Source organism: Orycteropus afer, unplaced genomic scaffold, assembly GCF_000298275.1.
Source record: "Orycteropus afer afer isolate SDZICR_OR568_19922 unplaced genomic scaffold, OryAfe1.0 scaffold00491, whole genome shotgun sequence".
Classification (NCBI taxonomy): domain Eukaryota; kingdom Metazoa; phylum Chordata; class Mammalia; order Tubulidentata; family Orycteropodidae; genus Orycteropus; species Orycteropus afer.
In genome coordinates this window covers 1,285,936-1,292,763 of record NW_006922078.1, presented here as the reverse complement: position 1 = coordinate 1,292,763, position 6,828 = coordinate 1,285,936, and positions in this window count along the sequence as shown.

Genomic DNA, 6,828 nt, shown 5'->3' with positions numbered 1-6,828 from the left:
GCCCAAGTGTGCAGGTGTGGGCAGTGTCCTCTCCTGACAGCAAGGACCCTGGGTGGCTGTGGGGGGACGTTGCTGCAGAGCCCCACAGATGGCCAGGGCCGGGATGGACCACGTCCCAGCTCCCGACTGTGGCTGGACCAGCTGGGGGCCTTCATGGCACACGTGGCGTCAGAGCAGAGGCAAGCTCACCAGCTGTGGCGGTGACGTGGGTGCTGTGCCGGCCTCCGGCTGCATCTGTATATCCCTCTTCTAGGACATGAGAAGGGCAGCACTTGTGCCAGGAGATAGCTCAGAAGGCAGGAAGGGATGGGAAAGAAGGACACAGGGACAAGGTGACCACAGGGAAGAAGTGGCAAGAGGGCTGTTACGTGGTAGGGACTGCGATCCGTGGCACGGAACAAAATGTGTACGGACTGTTGAGGAAAATGAATTCGCTCTGTAAACTCTCACCCAGATCACAATAAAATGTTTACAAAAAGCAGTTGCCATCAGGTTGGCACCAACTCAGGTTGGCACCCCCTGTACGTCTGAGTGGCTGCACCCCATGGGGTCTGCGATGGCTGAGTTCCCGGAAGTGGGTAGCCAGGACTTTCTGTCCTGGTGTCTCTGGGTGGCCTCAAACCTCTAATCTTTTGGTTAACAACCGAGGATGAACCTTCTGTGCCCCAGCTATAGCGTCTCCTCATATGGGGTGAATATGCCTGGACTATGTCTGTTCCCTGTACCACCTATAATGGGACTGCACCTTAACGTGGAGGCTTAAACAACAGAAATGTATTCTCTCAATCTGAGGCTGGGAGTCCAGACCAGGGTGTTGGCCATATTGGTTCCTCGAGGCTCCGAGGGAGGGTCTCTTCCTGCTTCTCTCCCTCGTGGTCCTGGTGTCCTTGACTCATGGCCGCATCACATGGCTGCCACCTCTGTGTCAGGGTCTCTTCTCCTCTTTTCATTAGGATGCTGCTCAGGTGAGATCAGGGCCCACCCACTGCAGTGTTACCTCGTGGTCATCTACCTGATGATATCTGCAAATACCCTGTGTCCACACAAGGTCATGTTCGGATGTGCTGAGGTTAGGACTTGAACATATCCTTTGGGGACACAAATCAACCTGTAACATTTAAAAATAACATACACGCGCGCACGCACACACACACACACGTACAGTTGCTGTTTGCCATCATGTTGATTCTGATTCATCAAGACCCTATAGGACACATAAGAACTGCCCCACAGGGCTTCCGAGACTGTGATGACAGGAACTTGTCCTGGTGGCACAGTGGTCGAAGCATTTGGCTGCTACCTGAAAAGTTGTTGGTTTGAACCCACCAGCTGCTCCATAGGAGGAAGATGCAACAGCCTGCCTCCATAGAGTCATGGCCACGGGAACCCTGTTCAGCAGCTCACCTCTGTCCTGTGAGGTCACCAAGAGTTGGAGTCAACTCGACGGCAGTGGGTTTAATCATTCCAAGAACAGGTGACCAGGTCTGTTCTCCCTCGGAATGGCCAATGTGTCAGTTAGCATCCAAGTGCTTAAGCATCATTCCACCAGTGCTCCTGTGTGGACATGTGTGTTATTCAAACCAATGTGAGTATATGTTGTACATGGGTTACACACACCTGTGTGTTTACACATCCATACCTATGTGTATCCATCCACACACACATTTGTGCATACACACAAATATACATACATGTGGACATGTGTATATGTCATACACATCCGTTGCACAGAATTTGCAAGTGATAAATCTGTGTGTTGTGACAATTCCCCTTCGGCCCCCCCAGCAACCCATCTCTCCTCCCCAGAGCAAGTCATGTCCCCTTCCAGAATGTGCTAGTAGCACCCTGACCCCTCTCCACACAACCCCAGGTGAGAACTCACTGTGGCGCCATCCTGGATCAGCTCCTGTGACAGACACTGTCCCCAGGCTCTTCCTCACACGGTGCAGTGTGCTCACGGTCTCCTCCTATGATGGACGCCATCCTCAGACTTTTACCCAGTACAGCATGTTCATGATCTCTTCCTGTGATGGACGCTGTCCCCAGCCTCTTCCTCACACAGCGTGGTGTGTTCACAATGGACGCTGTCCCCAGGCTCTTCCTCACACAGCGTGGTGTGTTCACGATGGATGCTGTCACCAGGCTCCTCCTCACACAGCGTAGTGTGCTCACGACAGACACTGTCCCCAGGCTCCTCCTCACACAGGGTGGTGTGCTCACGACAGACGCTGTCCCCAGGCTCCTCCTCACACAGCGTAGTGTGCTCACGACGAACACTGTCCCCAGGCTCCTCCTCACACAGGGTGGTGTGCTCACGACGGACACTGTCCCCAGGCTCTTCCTCACACGGTGCAGTGTGCTCACGCTCTCCTCCTATGATGGACGCCATCCTCAGATTTTTACCCAGTACAGCATGTTCATGATCTCTTCCTGTGATGGACGCTGTCCCCAGCCTCTTCCTCACACAGCGTGGTGTGCTCACGACGAACGCTGTCCCCAGGCTCTTCCTCACACAGTGTGGTGTGTTCACGACAGACGCTGTCCCCAGGCTCTTTTTCACACAGCGTGGTGTGCTCACGACGAACGCTGTCCCCAGGCTCCTCCTCACACAGGGTGGTGTGCTCACGACGGACACTGTCCCCAGGCTCTTTCTCACACAGTGTAGTGTGCTCACGATGGGCGCTGTCCCCAGGCTCCTCCTCACACAGGGTGGTGTGCTCACGATGGGCGCTGTCCCCAGGTTCTTCCTCACACAGGATGGTGTGCATGTCTTTCACAGCCTACATGACACCCCCTGTCTGACATCTTGGGTTTATTCGACAAGCCCCTCATCGCTGGGCAGGTAGGGTGCTGGGATTCTTTCCCTCTTGGTGAGCATGTGGCAGACCCTCCTTGCCCCGTCATCTTCCCATGAGTGGGCACTCCTGCAGGACACAGTAGCCCGAGGGTGCTCTCAGGCTCAGTAGCTGTGGCCTCTTGGGGCACCCTTCCAGGTCAGCTGGAGCAGCTGCAACCCCTGGACCCTCTCCACCAGTGCAGAGCAGCACCCTGAGCCCCCTGCACCCTAAGCCCACAGGCTGTGACTCGGTGTCCCTGGGAGTTTGTGATTGTGTTTCTCCCACTCGGGGCTGAGACCTGTACTCTGTGAGCTGCATCCCTTCCCTTTGCTGTGGCGCATCTGTTCCCAATCCACCTTCTGCTGGGGGAGCCGTTGGGTCCCAACAGTGGGCCCCGTTTCTGGGATGTCAGCCATGTGTCACTGTTGTCATGCAGATGGTGTGGCTTTACCAGTAATGGAGGTGTTCAGGTATTGTCTACTCAAGTGCAGATGTCATTTAGACTTATATTTGGAACTTTTACCAGAAAAAATGTCATGAAATTCACATAACACAAAATTCACCAATTGTAAAGAGCTACAAATATATCTGAATGTAATTGAGCATATGGGGGCAGAGTCGTGAAAACTCAGCCATAAGCAAACACCTTGAGGGGATGAGTCTCTGGGCCTGGGGGCTCAGGACCATAGTTCTGGGGACATGAAGGTCAGTAGGCACAACATAGTCCACAAAGACAATGTTGTACATCCTATTCGGGTGAGCAGCAGCTGGGGTCTTAGAAGACTGTGAGTGGCCACCTAAAGTCAACTATCAGTCTCTCCCCATCCAAAGCAAAGAAGAATGAAGAAAATCAAAGACTCAAGGCAACAATTAGTCCAAAGGAGCAATGGACCACGTGACACACACCATCCCCCCGCACTGCCCTGAGACCAGAAGAACTAGAGGGTGCCTGGCCACCACTGCTGACTGCTCTGAAAGGAATCACAATAGGAGGTCTCATGTAGAGTGGGAGAAAAATGTGAAATAAAACTCAAAATCATAACGAAGACCAAGCTGACTGGTCTGATAGAGACTGGTAGGACCCCCAAGACTATGGCCCTTAGACACCCTTCAAGCCTGGACATGAACTCACCCCCATGGCTCAACTTTCAGCCAAGTAATGGGCCTATAATGTAAGCAGTAACACCAGGGAGGTCCACCAGCCTTAGAATAATCGAACCTATGAGATTAAAAAGGGCAGCATTTACCCAGGGATATAGCTCAGAAGGCAGGAAAGGATTGGAGAGAAGGATGAGTGAAATAGTAACCACATTGCATTGTGGGGATTAAAGAAATCATGAATCCAAATGTGTATCAGTTGTCAGATGGAACCTTCCGTGACCCTGGAGTCGTGTGAGAGGTGGGTCATGTTACCCTCCCAATGTCCTGGGTCAGCTGGCATGGGGTTTTGTTGCAGATCCTGTGGTGCCTCTAGGAGTCCAGGCTTCTTGTGGGTCTGGAGCTGCACTGGTGGGAGCCCTGGAAAGATGGACCTGGAAGGTGTTGTCCATAGCACCACCCTGTTTTGCCCCCAGGCCACTGTGGTGCCACAGGATGTTACAGCCCAGAAGCCTGAACTCCCGGGTTGTGGTCCTGACCCCTGCACCCACTTACTGGTTGACCATGAGCCAGATGCTGTTCCTTTTCATCTCAGGTTCCTCCTGTGATGGTGATGTTGGTGGTAATTGTAGTGGTGGTGATGATGGTGAGTGATGGTGACACTGGTGATGGTGGTGATCATGATGTTGGTAACACTGGGAAAGATGATGATGATGATGAGGAGGAGGAGGAGGAGGACATGATGGTGGTGGTGAAACTGCTGCTGGTCATAGTGACGTTAATGATGGTGACAGTAATGGTGGTGTTGAAAATGGTGATGTTGGTGGTCATGATGTGATAATAATGACCATGCTCTGATGTTCCTGTTGGTGGTGGGGATGGGGATGGTGATCAGGGTGAGATGGTTATGATGAAGATGGTGGTGGCAATGATGGTAGTGATGATGGTGGTGGTGAGAGTAATGACTATGGTTATGGTAGTCATCATAATGGTAGTGGTGATGATGGGAATGGTGATGATGATGGTAGCTGATGATGGCAGTGGTGGCAGTTAGGATGGTGGTGGTGATGATGTTGGTAGTCATGTTGCTGAAAATGATGATCATGGTGAGATGTGATGATGATGATAATGATGGTGATAGTGGTTTTGATGGTGGTGGTGGGTATGGTTAGTGGTGGTGATGATAGTAGTGGTTGTTATGATACTGATGCTAGTCCTGGTAGTCATGATGATGGTGATGATGAAGATGGTAGTCTTGATGGTGATGGTGGTAGTTACGGTGGTAATCATGGTTATGGTAGTCAGGGTGATGGTGGTGGTGGTTGTGGTAATGGGATCCACTGTCTACATCTCGGTGTGTTGTTGGGTGCCATGGAGTTGATTCTGGTCCACAGCACCCCTGGAGGACAGAAAAGAACTGCCCTATAAGGTTTCAAAGGCTGTCAATCTTTATAGAAGCAACGCACTGCCATCAAGTTGAATCCGAATCATAGTGACCCCTCCTTTGGTTTCCAAGGCGGTGTCACTACAGAAGTAGATTGCCCAATCTTCTTTCTGAGGAGTGGTTGGTGTGAACCATCAGCCTTCTGGTTAGCAGTCAAATACCTTAAGTACTGTGCCACCAGAGCTCTCCAAAGAAGCAAAGCCCAAACCAAACCTACTGCTGTTGAGTCAATTCCAACTTACAGCGCCCCTAGAGGACAGACTAGAATGGCCCCAGAGGGTTTCCAAGGCTGTCAATCTTTACCGAAGCAGTCGGTCTTCTGCAAATCTTTCTCCTGCAGAGCGGCTGATGGGTTCAAACCACTGACCCATTGGTTAGCAGCTGAGCACTTAACCACTGCACCACTAGTCCTTCTACATCTACTTTAATTCTGACAGCTCTTCTGTGATGCAGACAGGCACTGCCCAATTTCATATGTGAGTTAATTGTTCTCAGAGGTTGAGGACTTGCCAAAGGGCCGAAGCTGTTAACTGCAGACCGCAAATTTGAACTCAATTCTGGCTGATCCCAGAATTGGGGCCCTGCTTGTCTCACCCTGGGCACATGCAGAAAATGATTAACGATTGTCCAGCAGCCAGAGTGACAGGAGAGGCTGCCCTGATCTGGAGCCCGACGAGACATGGCTGTCCTGGGTCTCCCCACAGGCGGGCAGTGAGATGCTGGCCCCAGGCTCTTCATCCCCACTAGGTCAGGCGGGGGCCCCGCATCTCCCGTGCAGTATGGGCTCACACACAACTGCAGTGGGAAGAGAGAGCCTCCCACCACGGGACAGGTGCAGGGTGCACACCTAGCTTTGCCATGTGGGACCAAGAAGAGGCAGCGTTGGAGAGGTGACTCGGCACAGTGAGCAGTGACTCAGCACAAGGTCTGTCCAAAGAGGATGCAGGGCTCAGGCCCCTCCCTCGGCTGCAGTATGGCAGCTGTCTGCCCTTCCCCCACAGTCAGGAGCAGGACCCTCTGGTCTGCCCTAGCCTTTCCACAGCCCCTGAGCCTGGCACCAGAGGCCTTGACCATGCTCCTCCCTGTGGCCCCAGAATCCCTCTCAGGGGACTGATGCTGGCAACTCCAAGGGCAGACCTAGGTCGAAGGAGAAGGTGCCAGCAGGAGTGCCCGTCCAGCTCAGAGCAGTGCTAACAGACACATTGCCCTATGGCCAACTGAGCAAGTCTCCTGCATTGTCCAGATGAGGCCACAACCACAGACCCCAAGTAGCATCTTGGGATAAGGGCAGAGTTGGTGACATTCTGCACCTGGTGCAAAGGAGACTCTGTTCTGTCCTCTGATTGTCCCTGGTGTCCATACTGGGAGGCAGATGCTGATGGGGGCTTAGGGACATGACCGTGGTGTGGGAGGGTCAGCTGTGGGCTCCATTTGCATTGTTAAGGCCTC